The sequence below is a fragment of the Struthio camelus genome, chromosome 22 (genome assembly GCF_040807025.1).
Source record: "Struthio camelus isolate bStrCam1 chromosome 22, bStrCam1.hap1, whole genome shotgun sequence".
Classification (NCBI taxonomy): domain Eukaryota; kingdom Metazoa; phylum Chordata; class Aves; order Struthioniformes; family Struthionidae; genus Struthio; species Struthio camelus.
In genome coordinates, this window is record NC_090963.1 from 9393314 (window position 1) to 9406552 (window position 13239).

At 61.4% G+C, this 13239-nt stretch overlaps 1 non-coding gene across 1 annotated transcript; it reads right to left on the reverse strand.

Annotated features, from left to right (window-relative positions):
• Positions 1-12099: 12099 nt before the first annotated feature.
• Positions 12100-12171, reverse strand: TRNAA-CGC (transfer RNA alanine (anticodon CGC)). The gene has a single exon. It is a non-coding gene; the product is annotated as a tRNA-Ala (tRNA).
• Between the last annotated feature and the right edge of the window lie 1068 nt (positions 12172-13239).

Below are 13239 nucleotides of genomic sequence, written 5' to 3' on the forward strand. Positions count from 1 at the left end.
TATTAACCAGCTTTCTTGGACCCCTCTTCCTTCTAGGGCCCTACCCCATGAGATTCCCCTAAGTAGGTCCCTCAAGAGGCCAAAGTTAGCTCTCCTCAAGTCCAGCGTCGCAATCCTACTTATTGCCCTGCTCCCTCCTCGTAGGATCCTGAACTCCACCATCTCATGGTCACTGCAGCCAAGGCTGCCCCCAACCTTCACATCTCCAACTAGACCTTCTTTGTTTGTTAGTACAAGGAAGAGACAGGGTATATCCTTGTGAGTGCTGAAGGCCCCACTCACCCTGCCCAGACTCTTCCTCCACCCCAGCCGAGGTGGGTGAGTGCCCCATGGTGCCAGGGCCTGCCAGAGCTGGACAGAGGGACAGGGAGAGAGCGATAGGGAGAGAGAGCTGGGAGGAGGGATGGGGAAAGAAAGAGAAGGATGGAGGCCCAGAGAAAAAGAGGGAGAGGGGGAGCTGAGGGAAGGATGCAGGACCACACAGAGAATGGGGAGCAGAAGAGAAGAGAAGAGAAGAGAAGAGGGATGTAGAGGTGGACAGAGGAATAGAGAGAGAGAAAAGATGGAGGGGGGAGTTGGACAGAGAGAGAGAAAAGAGGAAAGAGGGGCATGGAGAGGCAGACAGATGGCTGCAAAGGTTGAAAGAGAGCTTGAGAGGAGGACGGAAGGCCAGAAAGAGAGGGCCAGAGGGCTGGGCAGAGGAATGGGGAGCAGAAGGGTGGACAAGAGGGATGTAGAGATGGCCAGAAGACTAGAGGAGGGGGAACTGGACAGAGGGTGTGAAAGAGAACTGGAAGGCTGGAGAGCCCACGAGATGGATGGAGGCTGGAGAGAGAGGGATGGGGCGTGGAAGAGAGGAGAAGAGGGCTGGAGAGTCAGACAGGCAGGATGCACAAACAGTAGGATGGAGGAAGGTGAAGAGGGATGGAGGTGGGTGATGAAGAGGGGGAGAGATGGCCACGTGAAGAGAGGGGGGAAGAGCAGTGTGGTAGCTGAAGGCAGGGACAGACAGAGAGGTGGGCAGGCATGGAGAGGTACGGGGCATGCAGAGGGGCAGAAGGGCAAAAGAGGAGGGAGGGATGGAGGGGAATTGCCAGTGCTAGGGAAAGGGGGGAACCCTCAATCGTGGTCTCCCTCTCAGGGCAGCAAGACCTGGAGGGAAGTAGGTGGCGGGGAGCCCTCCTGTCTGCTGCCAGTACCAGCCCCGGGGCAGGATTTGCATGTCTGGGGGCCCTGTGGAAGTTTTGGGGGTGTTTAGGCAGCAGTGTGGGCTATTGGGCGGATTTTGGCCCTCGGAAGCAAAGTCTGAAGGCATTTTGGAGCCTCTGTGGCAGGTTTCAGTGTGTCTTTCTGGGTCTTGGAGGGGGGGCACTTGAGCAGTCTGGGGGTATTTGAGGCTTTTAGGAAGGTTTGGGAATGGTTTGGAGCTATTTGGGGTGTCAGTGGGAGCTTTAGGGCAGCAACGGGGGGCACCTGCTTGCCCTGGGTCAGGGTCACCTAGGCCTCCTCCCCCCGCCAGTTTGCCCCATGGCTGCCCCTGCCCCAGCTGCCCTCAGGTGCCCCAGCCCCCTGGCTGCCCCTGGGGACCTGGGGACCCCTCACCAACCTCCCCTTTTCAGAACCACACGGCAACCTGCGGCTCAGAGGTGGCCCTTCACAGGGGACACTTGTGTGATTAGCGAACGAGCAGCGCCCGCCCCCGCCGCCAACCCACCCCCCAGCCAGCCCCTGGGGACACATTGCTGCCGGGAGCTGCAGCAGAGACCAGCCAAGGGTGATGTCGGGGCCCTTTGTGACTCCTGCCACCCCCCCCCATTGTGACCCCCATGGTCTCCACGGTGTCACCTGGTGCCCCACGGTGTCACCTCAGTGCGTGGGGAGGAGACGGCTGGGATCTCCCCAGGGAGCTCCCTCAGCCACCCCCCGGCGTGGCCCCACGGCCCCGTGAAGGACCTCGCCTTCCCCACTGTGTCTTTGTGTCTCGCCTGGGCCCCGGCCCCAGCATGGTGCAGAGACCCCCTCGCTGCCCCACGGCGGTATGGGCTGGGGATGAGGACCGTCCCCCCAGCCGCCCCATGGAGGCCTGGGTCAAGAAGGAGGACGGACCCCGCAGCTGCTCCACGGAGGCCTCGCAGGAGGCCTCGCAGACAGATGCGGTCCTCGTGGCCCTCGAGGGCATGAAAAGCACGAGTGCCTATGACACCGCAGCGGCAACCCGTATGCTCGAGGATATGATGGGATACTGCGCCGCCAAGCCAGAGCACGTAAGCCTCCAGCCCGCTGGCAATGGTCCTCAAACCCAGGGCTCTCAAGCAGAGCGTGAATCTGGCAGCAGTTTCCCTGTGGCAGCAAGCTGCTGCCAACCCGTGTCCCTTGCAGGTGCAGCTGGCTGTGGTGCATATCTATGAGAACCTGCCGTGCATCCGTGAGGCCGCAGCCCAGGACATCCTCAAGCCCTTCCTTCTCCACCTGGCATGCCGCTACCCGAGTGAAGTGGTCACTGGCCTGCTGAGCTGCTCCCCAGCCTGTGACAGGTACGCCTGCCACGTTGCCAGCCTGAGTGCAGCAGCCCCAGGGCTGGAGCTGGGCTCCCTCCAGGCCTCGTAGAGCCACCGGGTCGGCCAGCCCCGGAACGGGTGAGCGGGATCATGGGATGCTGAGCCAAGCCTTTCTGGCTCGGGTTCACAGTGTTGCCGTGGCCATGTGGGTGCTGATGGTCTCCCAGTCGCTGGCAGCTGAGAGGGTGCTGCAGGAGCTGCTCTGCATGCTGCAGCACCGGCCCCTCTGCAAGCCAGGCACCACCGCGCAGGACCTCACCTGCATCCTCCCGCTGACTGTGAGTTGCCCCAGAGGGAGGCCTCGTCGTGCATGTAGCTGTGGTACTAGCAAGGGCTGTCATTGACTTTTTTTTGCAGGTGACCCGGGCACTGAACATCATCCTCCTGCAGCACGCTTGCAAACAGGAGGTGAAGGCGCTCTTCCCCCGCCTCTTCCTGGCCCTCCTCTTCCAGCTGTCCTTTGCCCTCATCGAGGCGCAAGAGGACATCCCTGCCTTCAACCACGAGGGCAAACTCATGCCTCCCAGGCCTGTCAGGTACCCAGTCCCCCAGGCCCGTCCCCTGCTGCCCATGCCAGAGTACGGAGTGATAAACCAGTGCTCTTTTCCCCGGGCAGGGTGGCCGTGCAAGCCATGCAGGCCCTGCTGTGCTGCACTGGCTACGGGGAGCAGGTCACTGCCATGGAAGGGCAGGGCGGCTGGGAGATGATCAGTCGGCCCGGGACCCACCTGACAGGGGTTGCCTTGCTGGCCAGGTGAGCCCCCTGCCCTCCCTGGCCCCTCATCCCACTCTGGCGGCCCCACGGGCTCCTGGTGCAGTTTGCCCATCTGTCTTGGCTGCCATGCTGCCTCTCCTGTCCATTGCCAGGCAGATGCAGGGGAACCCTCTGGAGGAGCGTGCCAAGATCTTCCTGAACCTCAGCCTGGCCCTGAGGGACAAGGACAAGTGCCTGGAGATCCCCTCTATGGCCTTCCTCATCGAGGTAGGATGTGGGGATAGGGACGGGGGGTGGGGTGGGGGTCATGGCTGAGGGGATTCAGATGGGGCTGGAGAAGAGGGGCTGTGGCCCAGGCTGGGGACGTGGGGCCGGGGCTAGGGCCGGGGGGTGAGGATGAGGATGAGGACAAGGGGTAGGGCGTGGGGCTGGGGATGCAGCGCTGCTGCTGGGGCTGGGGCTGGGGCTGGGCCAAGTGGGAGGTGGCAGCAGGGATGCCATATCACGCACTGGGGTCCTAGTCCTGGGGGTGGCCATGAGTCCCTGTGCCACCCCGGCCCTTTGCCGTTGCAGCTGCTGCGGTGTCCCGATCTGTGTGTGCTGGCCGATGAGGTGGCGCTGAGCCTCTGCCAGGTGCGGCTGGGCAATGAGCGCCAGGTCATGCGCTGGCTGGCACTCCGTGGCCTCCTCACCCTCTCTGGAAGACCCTCCACAGTGAGTGAGCTCTCGCCGCCGGTGCCTGTGTCCCGAGCACTTCTGCCACCAGTGGAATGAGGAAAATGCTGCATGTCTCCCTGCAGGCAAGGAAGATGCTGAAGGTGATCCCAGATGTGGTGGAGCGGCTGCAGGATGCCGATGGGGAGATGGACGCCAAGGCCCTGGCCGTGCTGCGCAACGTGCTGCACCACGCCGAGCCGCGGCAAATCAGCCCCCTGGCTGTGCAGCTGGCCCACGACCTCCTGCCCCTCTTTCCCAACGTGAGGATGGTGGTGGGGAGCTGGTAGGAGGCCCTTTGTGGTTCTCCCCCCGCCCACCGCGGCTGAGGTTGCTGTGCTTGCCCCCGCAGGAGGTCAGCACGGTGCGGGAACTGGCCATGCGGCTCTTTGGGGAGCTGCTGGGCCGGACAGTAGGCAGCGAGAGGCAGCAGATGAAGCAGCTGGCACGCCAGGGGCTGCTGCCCCTCTTCTTCCATCTGAGTGACCCACACCTCGGTGTGGCACAGGTACAGGGCACCGTGGCGGGCCATGAGGCCACCGTGGTAGGCACCCCAGGCAGTGGCCATGGGGTGGCTCCGGCCTGGCCACGGTGCCATCGCCCATCTCCCCACTCCTCCCCAGGCTGCCCAGACAGCCCTCGTGGAGGCCGCAAAGCTCCTCAGCTGGAAGCAGCTCCGGAAGCTGGCCAAGACGGTGCAGACCTGGCACATCGGCGAATGCCTGGTGAGGAGGCCCAAGCAGTGGCAGGCCTGACCTGGTGGTGCTGGCCCCCGTCCCAACGGTGCCAGCACCTCTCCTGGTGGAGCCAGCCCCCGTGCCAGCATCTTTCCTGGTGGAGCCAGCCTCTCTCCCAGCTGTACCCGCTGGGAATGTCCTGGAGGTGCCAGCACCTCTCCTGGCAGTGCTGCTGGTGCCAGCCACTGTCCCTTCTGTGCCAACACCTTTTCCAGCAGTGACAGCACGTGTCCCAGCTGTGTTAGCCCCTGTCCCGGTTGTGCCCGCGCCTGTCCTGGGAGGGGGGATGGGCCCAAAGTTGCCAACGCCTGTCCTAGAGAGGGGGGCGGGTGTCCCAGGGAGGGGGACAGGCCTGGCAGTGCCAACACCTGTACTGGGGGGTCTCTGCAGCTGCGGAAGGCTGGGCCCGTAGCCAGCGAGTATGTCAGCTGCAGCTGCCGGTACCTGGAGGACCCCCGGGCCACTCTGCGCGAGCAGGCTGTGCGCTTCATCGGTGAGACCCCTCCGGACACCCACAACCCTCTCCCCAGCCCCAAGGTCCTTCTCCTCAGGCCCCATGTCCCTCTCCCAAGTGCCCATGTCCCTCTCCCCAGCCCCTGGCTCCCTCTCCCCAGCCCCTGGCTCCCCCTCCCCAACCCCCCAGGACCCACTCCTTAATGCTTGGATCCTTCTCCCCAACATGTGGGACCCTCTTCCCACTCTCTAGATCCGTCTCCCCACTGCCCCTGCGTCCCTCTCCCAAGCGCTAGGTTCCTGTCCCAGTGCCCAGGTCCGTCTCCCCACTGCCCACGTCTCTCTCCCCAGCGCTAGGTTCCTCTCCCAGTGCCCAGGTCCGTCTCCCCACTGCCCACGTCTCTCTCCCCAGCCCCAAATCCCTCTCCCCTGGCTGGGTCTCACCTTGTGATGGGCTGTGTGTGCCTAGGGCTTGCTGCTCAGCTCCTGGACTGGCGCGAAGAGGAGCTGGAGGAGATGTGCAGCCGTGCGTAGGGCACGCGGGGTCGGCCGGGGCTGGCGGGAGGAGGCCGGGGCTGGAGACGGAGGGAATGTCCGGCGTATTTGAGGGCCGGTGTTTTTGACTATGCAGAGGGCACCCATGGCCTGCGCCAGGCCGGAGGGCTCTTGCATACCTTTCCTGAAGGGAATCTGGGGGGCATCTGGGGGATCACTGAGCACAGACAGATCCCCTTGTGCCCTGCTCTCTCTTGGCCCTCTCTTGAGGAGGGGCCTGGGGTCTCTGCTGATACAGGGCTTGATCGCTGCTCTCTTTCCTCCCATCTCAGTCCTTCAGCGCTTGGACAAGGACAGCAGCCCCACAGTCCGCTGCCTGGCAATATCCACAGTCTTCGTCCTCCGAGCGCCCAGGAAAGCACCGCCACCAGGCTTCCCCTTCCAAGCCCTGCGCGCCCGTCTGCGGAGAGCCTGGCAGCGGTGGCACCCAGGCCCAGGGGCCGGCGCGGACTGAGCATCCCATAATTCGGCGTCCCCCAATTGCCAGCCCGCCCCCTGTGCAGAGCACATTCAGCAGAGCAGGTGCCTCCGGGCCACGTCCCACTGGGCTTGCACAAGGATGAAGACACCACAGTCTGCCTGGGAAGTCCTGTTCCTGTGTTTGCCCATGCCCGTATTAAAAAGCTTTGTCTTGTGCTCACCTGGAAGGCTGGGGCAGATGGGGCTGGTGAGGGCTGCAGGGTGAGTGTGGGAGGAGGAGCACAGATGCCATGGAGAGCAGGCGGATACAGCTGGAGAGCAGGAGGGGACGGAGGGCATGGGAGTGTGCGTGCTTGTGGGGCCCTGCGGCAAACCCAAAGGCAAAGCAAGCAAGCTGCTGCACTCACCACCACCTCTGGGGCATCTGAAGGCATGTGAGTCGCCCTGCAGTCCCATCAGGGCACATCTGTGCCCCTTTCGGTACGCCCCAGGTCCCTCTGTGCACCTTTTGGCACTCCTTAGTACCCCAAGAATGGCCGGTCTGAATCCCCACAGAGCCTCCTCAAGCCCTGCTCCCCCCCTCCCCCATACAGTTGCCCCTGAGCCACAGGGCTCCCCAATCCTGCATGTGGCGCTGCGTCCCATGCCCAGCACCTCCAGCATCTCCCCAGACACCCACAATCCATACAGGGCTCTGGATGTCTCCAGCAGTGTTGCCTCCAGACCGGTGCCTCCTCTTCCTCCTCCTCTAGGACGTAGGGGTCCCCCACAGCTCTTCTGGGGCATGGGGTCCTTGGCGAGGTGCACGATGCTTCCTCTGGGTCCCCCCACAAGTTCCTCGGTGTCTCCTCCTCTGGGGTCCCCCATGGCTCCTCCTGTCATGCCCACAGCCAGGTGCAGCACCAACACCCACAAAGCATGCAGCACCCCCTGGCGATGGACCCTTCCAAAACCCCTCTCCCCTGCTGGGGGCATCTGCAGGGCCCGTCTGCAGTGCCAGAGACCAGTCTCCCTTCTCACAGCGGTAGCAGAAAGAGCTCTGTGTTCCCTCTATTTTTAATTCTCTACTTTTACACTGCTCGTTGCTATTTGTTCTTATGAAAGCCTTTGGGGTTTTGAGCCAGATGTGGTGCTTCCCTTCCCAGGGGCCAGGGTGTCTCCCTGAGGCTGATCAGGGAGAGCAAAGCACCAAGACCCAGCAGTGGGGAAGGGGCACGTCTCAGGAGCAGCAGGCTCGGGGACAGGCTGGGCACCTGCAAGTGTCCGTGGTCCCTGGAGTGGGATACTGGTGACCAGCCCAGCTGGAGAGTATTCCTGCTGGCGGAGACATTTCCATCCTGGAAACCACACACACAGTTTCCAGCCAAAATGGGTCTCTCTGTAGGGTCCCGTAACGCCCCTCTGGGAAGGGAGGGCCAGCGTCCACAGCCTAGGAGTGGCCCTGCTTGCTCCTTTCCCGGGGGCTCTGCCTGGGCCACCCTGGTCCCAAGGCACAGAGACCACCGCAGAAGTGCAGTGACAGGTTTAGCCCTGGGCTGTAGTCGCACAGGCGGGAGCCAGAGGTGAGAGCAGGGCCCTGAACACCCCAGCCAGCCCCAGAGGGAGGGGCTCATTGCCTGGGGAACACCTCCCCAGAGTGGCTGGGAGGGAGCTCTGCTTCCTGCTGCCCCAGTGCATGGCACAGAGCAGCTTGCTCGGGTGCAGGGCCTGGGATTTCCCCTCCTCCACCTCCACAGGCTCTCCCCTTCCTGGGGGCTGCTCCTGGCTGCCATGGTACTCACAGAGCCCCGAGCACTCCTGGCACAGCCCAGAGCTGGCTCCTTCCCGGCAGGGGCTGTGAGGCAGCAGGGCCCTGGGCAGCGTGGGGACCCCCCCCCTCCTCCTGCCTCCCATCCACCCCCACCCCTCTGCCCTCCCGCTTCTGGGCTGCAGGGACACAAGAAGGAGCTGCCTCACCTGGGCCACCAGTTTGGGTCAGTGCAGGGGAATATCTGCGTGCAGGGTGCAGGGGATGGGAGCAGGCAATGATGAGAGAGGACGTTTCCTTGAGCAGTGCAGGAGGCAGAGGAGGGAGAGGGCAGTGGGCTGGAGAAGGGATCACAACACCATGCAGGCTCCAGCCCAAAGTCATGGTTCAGCCCTCAGCCTTGGCACAGGCCCAGCCCCAAGGATGTTCACAGGGGCACATGTCCACGGTGAGAAGATTTCATGTCTGTTCCTAAAGCGGGCGCCAATGGGAGCTGAGCCTGTTCCTAGGCCAGGTTTTTAACCAGCTGCACCCTGGTGCCCACAGGCAAGCAACCTCTCACACAGGACTTGAGCAGGGAAAAGGGTTCCACGGCTGTGCAGCATCTGGCACCCAAACTGCGTTCCCTCCTCCATCCGGGGGCTCTCCGCACCCTGCTGGCTCTTCCTGATGGGTTGCCCGTGCCACACACTGACAGGCAGTGGAACTGAGGCCAAACACACAGAAACACCCTCCTCTTTCGCCCTGGCTCATTTCCTTTCCCTCATTGAGCTGACACCTGAGCTACTCGGAGAGATGTCCTGGAATGGGGGAAAGAGTCACCAAATGCATCTATATCTGTGGCTGTTATGTATATCTATATTCCTATCTATCTAAAGCAATATGCAAAAGAGTCTGGGAGTCTGTGTCTAGACTTGCAGGTTCTGAGAGCAGAATTTTTCCTGGCTTTAGTTTTCCTTCCTTACACTGCAGTTGTTATGCTCCCCTTTTTTTTACTTTGCCTTTTTCTCTTTCCTTTCTCTGTCCCACTGGCCTCAGGGCTCAGTCCCAGCAGGGCTGCGTGAGCCAGGGCAGGGGGACCCGAGGGCGCAGAGGGGCTCTTGCTCTGGGGCACACACCTCCTTGCTGGAGCACCTGCTCTGCAGGCACCTGGTCCTGCACCAGCCTCTTCTGTCCTGAAGCTCTGCACCCACCGAGCTGTGGAAGAGGCTGACATTTACACCTCAGGGCCACAGCACAGTGTGGCCAAGGGCCAGCTCTTGCTCTTCCCCTCAGTGCTCCCAGGCTCTCCCCTTGGAGCTGCTCAGGGGCCCTGCACAAGCCTGGGCTCTGGGACTTGCATGGCTGCGGGGAGCGCAGGACTTGGGGCCGTGTCCAGCCCTTGGCTGCGCTGCAGGAGAGCTGGGCTGCACTGGTCCTGCTCAGGGTCTGCCCTGCTCTGCCTGGCCCTTCCTGGGGACGCAGCCCTGCTCTGCCTGGCTCTGGCCGCACGTGCGCTGCTCTCTGCCAGGGGACACCCGTGCTATCACAAGCACATCCCCAGGGTGGCAGGGCAGGGGTGGGGTGACCATGGGGGCTCTGGGAGGAGCTGGGGCTCAAACACCACCTCTGGCCCTGGGAGTTGGAGCCTCCCTGCTTGCAGCCCCTGCACCGAGACATCCCCCTTCCTGCCCAGTCCTGGCCCATCTCCCCCTGTGGGACATGCAGGGCTGGAGCCTGAGCCCAGTAGAAGAGGGGATTTCTCATGGGGACGGGGGTTGTGGTTAGAGTGCCCACGTGCATTACCCACCTCCGTGGAATCTCACTCTGGGAACGCTCTTCTCCCGTGGGCTTCTCACAGTAAGGGTGGAGAAGAGCAACACGGGCTCCCTGCTCTGCCCCGTCGACCCCTCTGCTCTGGGGTGAGCACCCACTCAGCCAGCCCTGGGGCTGCACCAGCCCCTGCCCTGCCCCACCCCACAGGGAGATGCAAGCCTTGGCTCAGCCCCCACCCAAGGTCATGCTCTCCCCAAGCACTCGCACAAGGACCCCTCTGCTCAGCTGCAGAAATGGCACTACGCACACACACCCGGACGTGGGCCAGAAACAGACAAAGAGGGACAAAATGAAGACGTGGCCCTGTTCCATCGCCAGGATGACGGCTCTGGGATCCCCAGGAGACATTTGCCAGGCCAAAGCCTGCCAGGCAGACTCAAAGCCAAATCTCTGGCCTTGGCTGTAGGAGACAGCATGCCTGCTCTGAAGCTCCATGCAGAGCCCACAGCAGGAGCAGAGGGGCAACACGCAAGTGCCTGAGTCCAGTGCCAGAAGGTGATGCATCACAGTGAGGTATTTGCTTCACAGACAGTCATGGACAGAGTGTTTGTTTTAAAACAAAAATCTAATTCACTGGGATCTTCTGCTTAGGGTAAGGCTCATGTGGGGAATCCAAACCTCTGGAACAGGATAGTTGGCTGCTGTCTGGCTGTTGATGGTAGCCTCCACCACAGGTGTCCTTGCAACAGCACCTTCAGCTGGGTTGGATGAGAGTCCCTGAATGGGGTTGTGCCAGGGAATCCTTCCTATCCAGCTGGCCCGTGGTCCTATGTGACTGCTCCAGAGGACACATAATCCATTTCGGTTGACAAGGGACCGTATCGCACAAATCTGAACGTCATCCTTGTAGCACCGTTACAGCTTCAATCCCAAAGAGCTTGCCACAGGGCAAAGGAAGCAACATCATCATCCCTGCACTGTCCTCCTCCCACCTTCCTGTGCTTCGCTTCTCTCTTCCACCTGAGCTCTCCTCTCTGCTGCTGGGAGTTTTCCAACACTCTTGATGACCTCACAACACCTCCCTGCTGCCCCACATGCTAACGGCCACTGCAGCTGATGTAAGGAATTGACCTCACAATCAACATCCCAGACAGGTCCCTCTAACCTGCCTCTCCCTTTCCCCTCCCCCTGAGCTCTCATCTCCATGGGGAAGGTTTTCGGATCTGCCTCAGGACCTCACAGCACCAGCCTGCCTGCTGCCCAGTCAGAGTGCTGCAACAGAAGTGACCTCACAAACAAGCTCCCACCCATGCCACTTTCACCTGCCTCTGCCCTCTTCAGGAGCTCTCCTCTCTCCTGAGGGCTTTCTCCTCCCCTTGATGACCTCACAGTGCCTGCCTGCCTGCCTGCTGCTGGCCAATCAGGTTGCCGTCCTAGAGGTGATTTCACAGTCACTATGCCAGCAGTGTCATGGCTACCTGCCTCTCCCTCATTCCTCCCTCTAGGCTCTCGTGTCCACCTCATGAAGTCTCTGAGGCGCTCACATACCTGCCCACCTGCTGCTGACCAATCAGCTGCTGCGAAAGGGGAAACCTCACAATCAAACCCACCAATGTCACCTGTCACCTTCACCTGTCCCTCCCTCTCGCCTCCTCCCAAGAGGCGGGCAGCCTCTGTGATGCCATCGATGACCTCACAATGCCTGCCTGCCCACTGCTGGCCACTTGGGTGAGCGTAATGGACGCGTCCTCACAAGCAACACACCACCATTGTGCTTTTGCCTGCCTCTCCCTCTCCTGCTCCAGCTCCCACCTCCCCAGCTGCTGAATCAGCTCCCACTGCCTGTGGTGACCCCAGTGCCTGCTCACCTGCTGCTGGCCAGGTGCTGCTGGGACACAAGTGATTCATCAGCAATGTCCCAGGGGCCACCTCCACCTGCCTCCCCTCTCCCTCCTGCTGAGCTCCCACCTCCTGTGGTCAGGTGCACCTGATGCCTTCACAGCACCTACCTGCCTGCCTGCCTGTCCAGGCCTATCCTGCTGCTGCAGCTAAAAAACACCTCTCAGCCAGCATCCAGTCCTGTTGCCTTCATACATGCCGCCCCTCCTGTCCCGCAGGGCTGTGATCTCTCCTGAGAGGGCTTTTTGATGCACTCAGTGACCTAGCAGCTCCTGCCTGTTTCCCTGTTGCTGGCTAAGCAAGTTGTTGCAAAAGTAGCAACATATAAAACCATATCCCAGCAGTGTCAGTGTTAACTCCCTCTTCCCTTGCCCAGGGATGTCATTTCAGATAGTGAGCCGGTTGGTCACTTCCTACCTGGGGAGCTGCACATGCCGTAGGACATCCCATGAGAGGGTGAGCCCACCATTTGTGGAGAGGGGCGATGCCTCCATTCCCCATCCCTCACCCCTGCGGGGGGATGGAGATTTAGGACAAAAGCACCCCTGGAGATGCTGGGGATTGAGCCCAGGACCTCCTGCATGCGGAGCAGGCGCTCTTCCACTGAGCTACATCCCCTCGGAGCCTGCCAAGGGCTGGGACAGACTCTCGTCCCATGACATGTCCTTGCCAAGCACAGCCCTGTTGTCCCCCGGTGCCCTGGGAGCCTCAGCAGAAAGCAGCATTCACACCCTCCTGCTGGCCCGCAGGCTGGGTTGGGGGAAGCTGGGATTGCAGGGAGTGTGTTCGGCTGTTAACTGTAAGGTTGGTGGTTCCAGTGCACCCAGGAACAGAGTCCTCTTGGCAGCGGGCCAGGGGGACTATGCTGCCCAGCACCCTGGGCTTTGCTCACAATCACCATGAGCTATGACGGACAAAGCGGCGGAAACCCTGTGCTTCTCTCACTGTGCCTGTCCTTCCAGGGTGACACCCAGGAGACAGCGTCAGGGTGACTCCAGCTGGGCAATTACACAAGGAAGGACCTGTCTCCTCAACTGGGGAGGCTGTGACAAAAGAGGGGTCATCGCTCGTGGGGCTGCTGCCACTGCCCTTCCTGCTCACACCTCTGGGTGTGCAGAGATGGGTCATGCTCAGGGGTGTTACACTGGGAGGGAACGGGGAGGAGGATCAACAGGACAGGGATCAGCACCAAGCACAAGGCACACGCTTTATTACAGCCAAAGCATAACAAATCAGGCTTTAGTGAAGGCATGCCATTCTGCCCTGTGTCATCCTCCAAAGAGGAGAAGGAAGGGAAGCATGAGCAGTCACAAATGAATCCCAAATGCTTTCCCAAAAGCATCTCGTGGCCGTGTCTTCACCAGCCCCTTGATGTGCTGGGAGCCTTCCCGTGCCTGCCCTGCTCACCAGGGAATGCTCTTTTCCACTCGCACAAACTGATCTGGGAAACCCAGGAGGAAAAGGGGAAATTCCCATCCCCACACCAGACGAGAGCGCGTGGGGTCTGTGTGATGCAGTGCTTGCCTACAAGAACACAGGACACGTCGTTCAGACTTCTCCCTGCGGTCGAGAAGCCACCCCTGCAGGGTCGGCCCTGATGCTCCAAAACAAAACCACAAGTCCCAAAGAACACAGCCTAGCTGGATTTGTTTTATCCAAAGCTGAAAGGCACAAACTGACAACAAC